Consider the following 14,409-nt stretch of genomic DNA (forward strand, 5'->3'; position numbering starts at 1 on the left):
TGTTCACTCCATCTTCATCGCACCCATTTGACAGACAGGCACACTGAGAAGACAACAGTCTGGGTCACACAGCCAGCCAGCCCCAGGCCCAACCTGAGAAGGTGCCTGGAGGAAAACAGGGTCGTAGCCCCAGGTGGGGTGGCTGGGTGGGAAGGTGCCAAAGCTAGTCCCTGGGAAGGCCTGAATGCCCGTTTGTGGGAGCCGCCGCCTGGGACCTAGAGAAGAAACATCAATACCCCTGTGGGTGTTCCATGGCCACACCATCCAGGCACCCCAATTAGTCAAGGAGGAGGAAGAGGTGGCTGTTGCAAGGGCCCCAGATTTTGAAATTTTCTTGCGACAACCACCCCGATCAACCTGATTCACCCACCAGGCTGGGAATCACCTTCCCCTGGGAGCCTCCTCCCTCCAGGTAAGGGGAGCCTGGCCCCTCACTGGGCGCTAGACCCTCATCTGTGAAATGGGGGTGGTGAGTCATCCCTCTTGGGGGGGGGTTGTGAGGATCACTTAATGTATCTGAGGCACTGGGCACAGAATCTGGCAGATGTGGGGTTCCAGTAAGTGTGGGTGATTCCCACCAAACTCACTCCCATTGAGTCGATTCCAAATCATAGAGACCCTATAGGACACAGTAGAGCTGCCCCATAGCATTTCCAAGGCTGTATCTTTACTGAAGCAGACTGCCACATCTTTCTCCTGTGGAACAGCTGGTGGGTTCAAACTGCTGACCTTTCGTTAGCAGCTAAGCACTTAACCACTGTGCCACCAGGGCTCCTCCCTGAAGCTCAGGGGTGAGTAATTAACCTAAGCCTGACTGACCCAGCATCAAGCATCCCACCTGTGCAAGCTCAATCTGTGGCCATGGCAGGGGTTGCCGGGGGCAGGCGGGGGAGGCAGTCAGAAAGGTGTTGAGAAAGGGTGGCACTTGAGACGTTGTGAAAGCCGACAGGACATCACCAGAAAAGGGGGAGCAGGGATTCGGGAAGGGCATTGCCAGCAGAGGGAATGGCTATGCTGGAAGGGATAGTTGGGGGCAGCTGGAAGGTGGGGTCAGCAGTGACAGATGAGGCTGAGTCATAGGAAAAGTTTACAGAACCTGGGCAGCCTGGGGGACTTTCTCCCAAGGGCAGCGGGAACCACGGATGGGCTTTAAGCAAAGGCGGGAGGAATCCAATTTGATTTGGAAAGCTCAAATGCTTACCACAGACGTAATTTAAAATTTTCCCAGAGCTGGGTAAAAAAAAGAAAAAAAAAAAACAATTAAATGTATGTTAATAATATGTTCTATTTAACCTAGTACACCCAAAACACTATTTCATCATGTAATTAAAAAAAAAAATTACTAACACTTTATTTTACATTATTGTGTTCACAGTAAGTCTTTGAAAAATTGAGTGTATATTGAACACGTTATCAGGAAGAACCAGTCCCTGGAGAAAGACATCAGGCTTGGTAGAGGGTCAGCGAAAGAGAGGAAGATCCTTGACAAATGGCTGCAACAATGGGCTCAAACATGGCAAGGATTGACAGGATGGCCCAGGACCGGGCAGTATTTCATTGTGTTGTATACAGGATCACTAAGAGTCGGGTAACTGGATGGCACCTAACAACATGCAGTGCAATGGATCACTTTCTTATGGCCTTTGTAGCCATGGTCTTGTAACACCCATCAAATGACTGGGTGGGACTTTGCAAATAAGGTGCCTGTGGCCCACCAAGGGGATTTGACAGCTTACTAGTAACACAAATAAGGTTCATGGCACCCTTGTGGGGATTTAAAAAAAAAAAAAAAAGCTGCCATCGAGTCAATGGGACCATGCAAATAAGGTGTACTGAACCCTAATGAGGGGATTCGTCAGTTTTGCCATCCCGCTAGGCTTTAAATGAGCCATCCCAGAGACAGCAAGGCAGAACCTCACTGCCACCAAGAAAGAAGAGTGAGGAGCAGAGTGCGTCTTTTGGACCCTAGGTTTCTGCACTGAGACCCTTCCAGACTCAAGAGAGAGCAAGCTATAACACCAGACACAGCACAAGACCACAAGAAGTGCTGGCAAGCGTGGCAGAGACCTGGCAGCAGCAGAACAAGGAGACTGGCAGGAGACGGCTGAGCACCTTCGGGCAGGAGGCTTGCTGGAGGAGTGGGGTGCCTCTGGGCACTTGTCGACAGAGCTAGGCTTGCAGACCCACAGAGCGAGAAAGGAGAGTGCCTTCAGGCCAAGGCTTACTGGCAAAGCAGGGTACCATCTGGACACTCATTGGTGAAGCTAAAGAGCTCAGCTTTGTAACACTTGCCTGAGCAGGGCAGAGGCCAGGCCGGGGACAAGAGAGAAGCTGTCCTGACCGAAGAACTGTATCCTAAGTAGCTCCTGATCCTGAATTGTTACCTGATACTTCCCTAATAAACCCCATAACTGTGGTGTTTTCAATCACGTCATATGCATGTGAAAGCTGGACACTAATAAGGAAGACTGAAGAAGAACTGATGCCTTTGAATTGTGGTGTTGGAGAAGAATGTTGAATATACCACAGACTCCTAAAAGAACGAACAAATGTGTCTTAGAAGTATAACGGGAATGCTCCTTGGAAGCAAGGACGGTGAGACTACATCTCGCATACTTTGGACATGGTGTCAGGAGGCAACAAGCCCTGGAAAAAACATCAAGCTTTCTCAAGTAGCAGGTCAGTGAAAAAGAGGAAGATCCTCCACAAGATGGACTGACACAGTGGCTGCAACAACGGGCTTAGGCATAGCAACAGTTGTGAGAATGGTGCAGGACCGGGCAGTGTTTCGTTCTGTTGTACACATGGTTGCCATGAGTTGATGGCACCGAACAACTGTGAGTATGGTCTGTGAGTTCTGTGTGGCCGTTGGAATAAAGATGGGACCCAGCAGAGAAGTAGAGTGCTGTAGGAGGGACGGCTGGTGTCAGAATTGGTAAAGAGATTGAAGGGCAGAGATATGTTTGCCCTCTGCCTCATGGGAGTCAGCCTGGGGCTGATGCTGATTCTCTCTCCCCCCTCGTGAAGTTCGAGGTCAGACACCCCCACCGTGTCATCTCAACACCGTATATTACCCTTACAGCACATCTCGATTCAGACCAGCCACGTGTGTCAAGTGCTCACTGGTCATCGCAAAGATGTGGGCAAGCCCATGCGAAAGTGCTCACTACAGATCAGTAAGCCCAGATAAGCCCGTGAGTACCTTACTGTCTGGTCAATCCACCCGTCCTGGTCAATGCAAGTGTGGACGATGGGCTGTGAGGGCCAAAGGGGAAGTGTTCTGGGTTGAACTGTGTCCCCCCAAAATATGTATTGACCACTGCTCATCCTTCAGTTTGTTGTACTGTGGTGGCTTGTGTGTCGCTGTACTGCTGGAGGCTATGCCACTGGTATTTCAGATGCCAGCAAGGCCACCCACATTTCAGTGGAGCTTCTAGACTAAAATTGGAAAGAAGGACCTGGTGATCTACTTCTGAAAAAACTGGCCACTAAACACCTTATGGATAACAATGGAACAAACACATCCTGGAAGAAGTACAGCCAGAATGCTCCTTAGAAGCAAGAATGGAGACTTGTCTTACGTACTTTGGACGTGTTATCAGGAGGGACCAGTCCCTGGAGAAGGATATCAATGCTTGGTAGAAAGTAAGCGAAAAAGAGAAAGACCCTCAATGAGATGGATTAACACAGTGGCTACAACAATGAGTTCAAACAGCAACAACTGAGAGGATGGTACAGGACCGGGCAGTATTTCGTTCTGTTGTACATAGGGTCTCTAAATAACAAAAAATTCCTAAACTTTATGCCTGTGGTTATAGTCCCATTTGGAAATGGGTTATCTTTATCATGTTAACGACACAGGATTAGTGTAGGGTGTGCCTTGAGTCAATCTCTTTAGAGATACAAGAGAGATTAAAGGAGCAAGGGAGAGAATCAGAGATGAAAGAAGACTGATGCCAAGCCACACGGAGATCACCAAAGAACCAGGAAAGAAGCTGAAGAGACAAGGACCTTCCCCCAGAGCTGAGACAGAAAGCCTTCTCCTAGAGCTGGTGCCCTGAATTTGGACTTCTAGCCTACTGAACTGTGAGAAAGTAAGCTTCTATTAAAGCCACCCACTTGTGCTATCTGTTATAGTAGCACTAGGTAACTAAGACAGGAGGCATGGAAACCGGTGGAAGCCACTGTCCCCAGGAAAGGTGATGGTGGCTGGCCTGGGGTCATGGTGGGGCTCTGAACTCTCCCCTCTGACTCCAGTCCTGGAGGGGCACACAGTAGGGACATGGACTGATCCGTCCCATCGCGCACAGTGGGGCAGCAGCAGAACGAGGTGAGGATAGGCCTGGGGCTCTCTGCTGCATCTTCGGTGGCCGGCTGCAGAGCAGCCGAGCTGCCTGAGCATTGTCCCCTGACCCTGGTGGTGTCAGCCCAGACAGCTGGTGTCCCCAGCCTGCTAGGTCAGCCTCCCAGCCCTCCCTCACCCCTACTCCAGACTGACTGTCAGGCTTCCTGTTCCAGCTGGAGGGTGACCTGAGGTCTGACCCGGCAGCCCTGGGTGGATGGGCCCGGAAGGAAGGCCTCCTCCTTGGGACACTCGGCAGCAGGCCTCCTGCAGGGGCTTCCCCAGGGACTCCCTGGAAAGCACTTCACACGTTGGTGGGCTCTCAGCCAGGGCAGCAGCCCCCAGCAGCTGCAGGAGGCCAGGACTTTCAGGCAAGAAGGGCCAGCGGGGTCTGGGGCCTGCAAGGGGCTCCTCCCAATACCAGGTTAAGGGCTCCACCGGGGGTGGTCCCACAAGACAGTGGAGCCCTCAGGGGACACACAGGCTAGGAAGCCTGCTTCCCCTCCAGCCTAGTGCTCCCCTTCCCCGACTTTGGGATACAGAGAACAAAGGAGGAGCCCATCCTACTTCCTAGGTGTGGCCTGGGCAAGGCTCGTTACCTCTTGGAGCCTCCACTTGCTCCTCTGTAAAATGGGCACAGAGGGGCACCTCCCTCAGAGGCTGGCATGAGAATTCACTGAGTTTGTGTTATTCGTGAGGGCCCCGCTGGGGATTTGTCTGTCTTCACCACCATGCAAGTTTCTGGTCTTGCTCCTGTCATTTCTGGGGTGTGGCCTCCTCGACCCCAGCTAACCTCCCCTTCCAGGATTTACCCTGCCCCACTTCTGGAACTTAACTCACCCTGCTCCTCGCTCACCTTTCTTCAGGGTAAGGACTTGGGGCTCCTCCAACTTGCCAACAACGCTGGCCTTGGGGTGTCCACCTCGACCCCTCCTGCCCCTTCCTTTCTTCTGCTCGAAACTACTTAATGGGCACCTACTGTGTGCCAGGTGTGGTTCTAGGTGCCGGATGCGCAGCAATAACAGAAGGGACAAAGTCGTGGGGTCCTGGAGCTGACAGTGGAAGGGAGAAAGGGGACAGACACAAAGCGAGCTCCAGATAACGAACGCAACATTCCGCTGCCTGCAGTGCTGTGAAGGAGACATACCTGGCTGGGGTCAGGAGGGCAGACAGCAGAGATGAGGCCAGGGAGGTGGCCAATGGGCGCTGAAAGGACGTAGGAAAGGCAGCGGATGGGGAAGGGGGAGAGCAGCAAGTGCAGCTTCCCGAGGCAGGCGGTCAACACCGCGGGCGGAGGCTGAGGCCTGGGCGGCGGGCAGGCCGGCCTCTGGGGTCCGCTGACGGCGTGGACTTCTCCCTTGGGGCGGGGGAGCCCCTGCGGGCTAAGCAGAGGGCGGCGGGGTCTGATGGGAAAGACGGCCAGGCTCCCGGGAAAAGGGAGAGCAAGTGTGAGCCCCTGCAGACGGGGCGGAGGAGGAGGACCGAGGCTGGGGCTGGAGCCGAGCGGCCAGGGCAGGGAAGGGGTGGGTGGGCTGACACCGGGGAGGCGGTGGAACGGGGAAACACTGCGTCGGGGCACGCCCGCTCCCCACGGCCCCAGGTTCCCCACGCCGGGATTCCCCGAAGCGGAGAAGCCCCGCCCAGCCGCGCTCCTGGCCACGCCCCCACGCCAACTCTGATTGGAGGGCTGGAGGCGGAGTGCGCATGCTCAGTCAATCTGCCTGCACGTGGGAGCCCGGCACGTGGGCGCCCGGAACTGCGCTCTGGCTGCTCCCGGGGGAGCGGAGCGAGCTGTCGGGGTCCTCGGGGCCGGCGGCCAGGTGGGCCTTAGCCTGACCCTGGGGAGCACTGAGAGGGAGCCACCCACCAGAGCCCTGCTCGCCAGTACCCGGAGTCCCAGGTATAAAGGCGTCTTCGGTCTCCGTGTGCTTTCCTCTCCTGCCTGTTGGGTACCTGAGAAGTTGGGGGGGAGCATCATGTACTGACCACACCCAGCACAGGTGTGCGCTGGGGGCGGAGCAGAAGTCTCGGGTCTGGCGGGGGCCCCTTCCGAGACGGGCGCAGGAGGAGTGGGGTGGTGAGGGTTACCCCCGGAGAAGTGCCCTCCTGCAGGAGGTGGACAAGCGGCCGTGCCAGAGCTCAGGCCCCCTGCCCTTCCACGGCCCCGACGCGGACCCCGGGCGCTTGGCCCGGACTAGGGGGCCTGACACCTCTTGGTGGGTCGGCTCCCCACATCCCCTACTGCCCTTGCCCAGCCCGCCCTAGGGCCTCGGGCTTCCCTCCCCGTGGGTTTTCGCTTCAGATTTCAAATCCAGCAGGCTTTATTCCTTCCCCGTTTCCCTACTCCAGGCTGTCTGCTGACAGGCTCAGACTTTGGGTAAAAGTGGAAGAGGCAGGAATCCAGCCGCCGGATGGGTGTTTGCCTGATGGGGGCTCCGAACAAGCCATCAGGGGCCCAGCTTCGGCTGGGTGTGGGCCTGGGTGGGACAGCTGGATGTTTAGGTACAAGAAGGATCCCCTCGGGACTTGCCTCCTGTGTTGAGTGGCCCTGGGCACCTCGATGGACCCTCTGATCGTTTTTTTCCCCAACTGCCTGCCTAGTGGGGGCCTCTACAAAGCCAAACTGGGTCAACCTTCAGGCGGTGCGTCCGAGGTCCCCTGGGTCCCTATCTGGGACTGTGTGACCAGGGGCTGGGATGGGCATGATGGAGGTGTGGAGAGGAAGGAAAGGGACTGGGGAGGGAGGAGAGGCAGGTGGTGAATGCTAGGTCAGCATCTGCCCTGAGTACCAGGACTATATGATGGAGAGGGATTGTGACTCTGATGACCAAGGTCTGCACAGAGCTGTCGTGAGGGACAGCGGGTGGCATCACGGCTGAGCAGAAAGGAGGACTCCTTATAAATTCCCCAAGCAGAAGGTAGAGTTTGTTCCTAATAAGGATTGAGGGCAAGTAGGAGGGTCCATCCCAGGGCCTGTGTTATGCTGATCTGATTCCTGATGGTGGCTGTGAGGTGATGGGGGCCGTGACTTGAGCCAAAAGGGGCTTCCACTGTTGGTATCTCATTGCTTTGATTCTATAACGCTCCTAGGTCTTCATGTCAAGCAAACATTCATGCAACTCCACTGGCTTGACATTTACTAAGAGTGTCTTATGTGGCAGGGTGTGTTTTTAGCAATTTTTCTTTTTTGGCATGACCTTGTTTATGCAGGCCACCAGCTGTCAGTGTGTCTACCGTGGTGGCTTGGGTGTTGCTGGGATACTAGCAGGTATGTCACTGGTATTCACAATACCAGCAGGGTCACCCTTGGTGCACAGGTTTCCGTGGTGTTTCCAGACTAAGAGTAGGGAGAAAGGCCTGGTGGTTTACTTCTGAAAATTAGCTAAGGAAAACCTTACGGCTCACAACAGAGCATTGTCTGACTTACCTGCTTTGGACATGCCACCGGGGGGATCGGTCACTGGACAAGGACGTCACGTTTGGTGAAGCAGAGGGCCGGCAAGGTAGACCTTCGTTGAAATGGATTGGCACAGTAGCGACCATGATGGACTCAGACCTGCTCTGGCCCCAACCTTGGCTCTCTTGGGCATCGTGGTGACATCGCTATTGTGCTAGGGATCTTCTGTGATCCAGCCAGGGATACTTTTATCTTTAAAATGGAGGGCAATGCTTAACCCAAGTGTAAGAAATCTCTGACCTGAATATCAGACCTTGTCCTTGGCTGGATCTCCTGAGGGTCCATATTTATGTCTATTCCCAAAAAAGGTGATCCAACCAAATGTGGAAATTATCAAACAATATCATTAATATCACAGGCAAGCAAAATTTTGCTGAAGATCATTCAAAAGCAGCTGCAGGAGTATATTGACAGGGAACTGCAGAAATTCAGGCCAGATTCAGAAGAGGACGCAGAACCGGGGATATCAGGGCTGATGTCAGATGGATCCTGGCTGAAAGCAGAGAATACCAGAAGGATGTCTACCTGTGTTTTATTGACTGTGCAAAGGCATTTGACTGTGTGGATCATAACAAACTATGGATAACACTGCGAAGAATGGGAATTCCAGAACACTTAATTGTGCTCATGAGGAACCTGTACATAGATCAAGAGGCAGTTGTTCGGACAGAACAAGGGGATACTGCGTGGTTTAAGGTCAGGAAAGGTGTGTGTTAGGATTGTATCCTGTCACTGTACCTATTCAATCTGTATGCTGAGCAAATAATTGGAGAAGGTGGACCATATGAAGAAGAACGTGGCATCAGGATTGGAGGAAAACTTATTCACAACCTGGGTTATGCAGGTGACACAACCTTGCTTGCTGAAAATGAAGAGGACATGAAGCACTCACTGATCAAGATCAAAGACCACAGCCTTCAGTATGGATCATACCTTAACGTAAAGAAAACAAAAATCCTCACAACTGGACCAATAAGCAACATCCTTATAAGTAGAGAAAAGATTGAAGTTGTCAAGGGTTTCACTTGGATTCACCATCAACACCCATGGAAGCTGCAGTCAAGATCAAAAGACGCATTGCCTTGGGCAGATCTGCTGCAAAGGACCTCTTTAGAGTGTTGAAGAGCAAAAATGTCACCCTGAAGACTAAGGTATGCCTGACCCCAAGCCACTGTATTTTCAATCACATCATATGCATAGGAAAGCTGGACAATGAATAAGGAAGACTGAAGAAGAGTTGATGCCTTTGAATTGTGGTGCTGGTGAAGAATATACTATGGACTGCCAAAAGAATAAATCTGTCTTGGAAGAAGTATAACCAGAAAGCTCCTTAGAAGCAAGGATCTTGAGACTGCATCTTACACACTTTGGACATGTTGTCAGGAGGGATCAGTCCCCAGAGACAGACATCATGCTTGGTAAAGTAGAGGGTCACTGAAAAAGAGGAAGACCCTCAACGAGGTGGATTGACACAGTGACTGCAACAATGGGCTCAAGCCTAACAACGATTGTGAACGTGGGGCAGGACCAGGCAGTGTCTCGTTCTGTAATATATGGCGTTGCTATGAGTTGGAACTTGAAGGCACCTAACAACAACAACATGTGTCCTAGTGCTCGTTTACTTCCACTGTAAACTAGAAAACACCCTGGCTCCTAGAAAGGCTTGCCTGGGCAGAACAGAGGTGAGAAGAATTAAAGATAAAGAGCACCCTCAGAGCTGGGAACAGTGGTGACATCTGTCATTAGCATTTCAGGGACTCTGATAACATCACTTCCCATCCCAGCTGGGCTCTCCTTCTCCAGGTTTGTCCACTGGTGTGTTTGTAAATGATGTGGAGCACCTGATTAGAAGGAAACACCCCTCCCTGCCCTGCCTCTTCTGTGTCCCACCTTCTTTGCTGCATTTTCATGAACTTCAAAAGGCAATGAGACAAAACATCTGCTAAAAATGATGTCCAGCGTTCATAGATATGGTTTACTATTGTAGATATTAAGTAAGCATTGAAAATGAGAGCATACTCAAATAGATTTTCAAAGAATATAATTTTTTTAAGCAATAACTCCCCATCCCCTCCTCGCCTCAGCCCCTGGTCACTGCTGTCTATGTTGGTCTCTATGCATTAGCCTGTTCTAGATATTTCTTGTATGTGGGATGGTACGATGTTTGTCCTTCATGTCTGACATTTCAGTCAGCATAATGTTTTCAGGATTCATCCATGTTGTAGCACGTATGAGATCTTCATTACTCTTCTTTTTTAAATCATGGTAAATATACAGGCAACAAACATTTGCTATTTCTACCACCTTACACTTAGAACCTCATTACTCTTTGTGGCCGAGTTAACATTTCCTTGTCTGCAGACCACGTTTTGTTTATTCATTCGTCTGTTGATGGACACTGGGTTGTTTCCGCCTTTTTGGCCATTGTCAATAGTGCTGCTGTGAACGCCGGACATAGGTGTCCATGTGTTTGAGTCGCTGCTTTCAGCTCTTTCGGGGATATACCCAGAGATGGAACTGCTGAGTCACATGGTAATTCTACGTCTGACTTCGTGAGGACTCACCAAACTGTTTCCTGCAGCATCTACACTATTTTACATTCCCACCAGCAATGCACCTGGGTTTCCATTTCTCTACATCCTCACCAATGCTTGTTATTTTCCCTTTTCCTAATAGTAGCCATCTAATGGGAATAAAGTGGTATCTTACTGTGGTTTTAATTTGCATTTCCCTATTTTTTTAATGGGTAAGAACTGGGCTGCTAACCAAAAGGACAACAGTTTAAATCCACAAGCCACTCCTTGGAAACCCTGTGGAGTAGTTCTACTGTGTCTTATAGGGTCGCTATGAGTTGGAACTGACTCGATGGCCCCTAACAACAATGATGGGAGCCCTGGTGGCACAGTGGTTAAGGGCTTAGCTGCTAACCAAAAGATTGGCAGTTTGAGTCCACCAGCCGCTCCTTGGAAACCCTATGGGGCAGTTCTACTCTGTCCTGTAGGGTTACTATGAGTCAGAATTAATACAGCGGCAGCGGGGTTTGGTACCAGTTAGTGACTAATGATGCTGAGTGTCTTTTCACGTGCTTTGGAGAAATGTTTGTTCAAGTCCTTTACCAGATTTTTTATTTGGGTTTGTCTTTTTGCTGTTGAATTGTAGTTCTTCGTATATTTTGATAATTAAACCCTTACCTGATAAATGGTTACCAAATATTTTTTCCCCATTCTGTAAGTTGTCTTTTCACTTTCTTAATAATGTGCCTGATACAAAAAGTTTTAAATTTTGAAGAAGTCCAATGTAACCTATTTTTATTGCTGGTGCTTTTGGTGATCGTGTATATGTATTTGTTTTAAATCCAGTTACTAGTCTGCAAAATGTTCTGAACAACCCAAGGGGTGGCTTGGTGACAGTCCCTGAGCCCTGGTTGGGCTGGCCTGGGCAGTGCAACTTCCTCCCCACTGGCCTCAGCGTGGGGAGGGGTACCAGCGAAGGCCCTGGGGCCAGCCAGAGCAGAGTTGGAATCCCGGTGCTACACCTCCCCAGCCAAGGGAGGACTCCTGCTGCTGGGGAGTCAAAGATGAGAGGGGTCATCCCTAGGAGAGGGGGCACTGTGATGGCCATCTCTTCCTCCCCAAATCTGCCAAGCGCTGTGTGGAAGCTACGGTTTCTCTCATTTTACAGAGGAGGAAACAGGCTCAGTGTGGTCGCAGCCAAGGCCCGAAAGCAAAAGTGTTGGGCTGCAAGGCCAGTGAGCAGTGAGATGGGGCCCAGTGGCGGTCCCGCACCCGGGAGAGTCTCACTCCAACTCTTGAGCATGTTCCCTGTCTGGGCCTCAGTCTTTGTGACCCACAGGGTCCCTGAGGTCCCCTTGGCTTGAGGGCCTTGGACTTTTTCCCCTGGGCAATTCCAGATGAGTAGCCACGGCTGGTCCTTGAGGTACCCCCAGACCCAGAAATAAGAGCTGATGCTACCCTACCTGTGTGATTGATGGGGACAGGGCTGGAGGCAGAGTGGGCACAGCGTGGGGCGAGGAAGGACCTCCAGGTTAGCGCCTGGATTAGGGTCCAGCAGTGTCAGAGCTGGAGGGGACCTTGGACTTCTTCCCTCCCCGAGCCTTAGTTTCCTAATCTGTAAGATGAGGGGAGTGGTCGCTACCTCCTCACAGGGCTCAAACAAGATTGAGATGGCACAGAACCCCCAAGACTATGCCACTGAGGTGGGTGGGGCCCCAAACTTGTTGCTGGCAGGTGGGGCGCATGGGCTCATGGCACCCCTGCGCTCTGGCAGGGCTGGGGTAGGCAGCAGCCACTGGCAGGGCCTCGTGTGCTCATCCTGAGTCAGCGGAGATGGGAACGTTAATTAATTCAAGTGGCTGGCAGACCCACGTCCTCAGGGGACAGGGAGCTGAGGCCAAGGCTGAAAGAGGGCACTGGGTGAGGGACAGTGCCCCAGGGATGCATTTTCATGGGCACCTGTGGGCTGGTACCAGACCTGTGCCTACCCCTAGTGGACCTGCCCTTGCAAGTGCCAGTCTGATGGGAGAGGCAGAAGAAGAAGCAGGATTCCCTACGATGGGCCCAAAGTCTAGGGGACGGGGATGCTAGGGGCAGTGGGCAGGACTCGCCCAGTGTCTGTGGCCTGCTCTCAGCCAAAAGGGGCTGTGCCAGCAGAAGGCTGTTGTGCTGACAAGAGTGGCGGGGTGGGGGCCAGGTGTGCTAACCTGTGGCGGGAGGTGAGGTTGGCCAGGGGCAGAGAGCAGGAGGAGGGTGTCTCCATGCTGGAGTATGGGGGCGCTGGGGGCCGGTCAGCCTGCTGCAGCCCCTTTTGGAGGCTGGCGTGGGGCATGGGAGATGAAGTGGGAGGGAGGCCTGAGGAGGTGGCCCAGAGGCCCGAGCTGGGACTGCAGTCCCGAAGAATGCACAGGCCCTACGGATCTGGGATGCTCAGAGGCTAAGATCTCAGATTCTCCCAGACCAAGATCAGGACTCATCTAGAATTCAGAGTTCTGGGTGGGGACATGGTACCCCACCCCCAACCCTCCCTGGCAGTTATACACTAATTGAGCCCCTATGGACTCTGCCCTAGCAGCCTCCAGGCCCGGAAGCACCTACCCCCAATTGCAAGAATAGCCCTAGAGATGGAAACTTTCTGGCCCCTGTTCCCCCACCCCGCCATGGACAAAGGTCTGTCTGTCTCAATTGTTCACTTCTCCTCTCACCTAGCTGTGCCTTTCTGGTCCCTCCCCCTTGCACCCTAGCCCTTGGGGGCCCTGTTCTTTCCCAGCACCCCATCCCCCACTGCGTGGAGGCTGGAGGCCCTGGGCAGCCTGGAAGGGCCCCTGGCAGGGTCTCAGGGTTAGAGGAAGGTGGTGGGGACGACTAGGGGCTTTCTCACAAGACTGGGTGTGGCTACACAGGGTGCCCCAGGCTTCCTAACCAGCAGCAGGGACCCAGATAGCGGGGGCCTCCTTGGGCCAGTTTCCCACCCACCGATGGGGTTCAGGAAGGCATCAGATGACTTGGTTTGCAGGAGGTTCTGTCCGGCCCTGCCCTCAGTCCCTCCTCCCTCCTGGTGCTGGATGGGGGATGGGCCAAGGGGGGTGAGGGTGGAACTGAGAGACTAGGGATGGCCATTGGGCCCACCAGGACTGTCCCCGTGGTGACGGAAGCTGGGCAGCAGGGATGGGTTCTGCTGCAGTGGTCACACAGGTTAAGGCCCTTCCCCTACACCATGCAGGCCCCACCTCACCCTGTTGTAGGGAAAAAAAATCACAAAGTTCAGTAAAGCAAAGAGAAAGTTTTATTCGGCTTATATTCAAAAAGGCAAAAGCGGGAGGCAGAAAAGCACGCTGCCAGAGCCACGTCTGCCCGAGTCCAAGGAAGTATTAGAGAATAGGCAAGAATGGGAAAACGGACAAGCACGCTGCCACAGCCACGTCTGCACGAGTCCCAGGAAATATTACAGGATAGGCAAGAATGGGAAAACGGACAAGCACGCTACCACAGCCATGTCATAGCCATGCCATAGTCCACAGAACGTTACAGAATCATCAGTATATATTAACATTACAAATGGGCAAAACCTTTGAAAGCTTCACCTTTTCACAGGTTGGCTAGGAACTGTGATACTACATTGTGAATTATCTAACAGTCATCAGGACAGCTTTCAGTGAGCACAGTCAGGAGGGTCCACCCCTAAATGCTTTGGAATAAGGTAAGAGGGGAAAGTCTTCTGTGTTCCCTTTGATGACTTGTTTATGTGAAGGTTTCCCTGAAAGATATTTTCTTCCCTAAAAGATTTTCCAAGATTATCCTAGCTATTGTCTTTATCTCAGGGTCCAGTTGATGTGTCCTTGTGAGTCCTGTGAGCCCTTGTGGGCCCAGCTCCAGCTGGGTCACATTCTCTGTTCTCAAGGACAGGGAATAATGACGCCAATATTATTTCCTAAATCCACCTGTAAAAGGACTGGGGACTGGAGTGGTCTCAAATGGCTGGAGGAGCCCTTGCCTCCTCGGGGCGGCGGGAGAACTCAGCCCCGCTCCTGCTCTGCAGCAGGGTCTGCGCCGCTCTTACTGGAAGATAGCTGGCTTCTGCTCCATGGTCTCTTCTC

Source organism: Loxodonta africana, chromosome 14 (assembly GCF_030014295.1).
Source record: "Loxodonta africana isolate mLoxAfr1 chromosome 14, mLoxAfr1.hap2, whole genome shotgun sequence".
NCBI classification, from domain to species: Eukaryota; Metazoa; Chordata; class Mammalia; order Proboscidea; family Elephantidae; genus Loxodonta; species Loxodonta africana.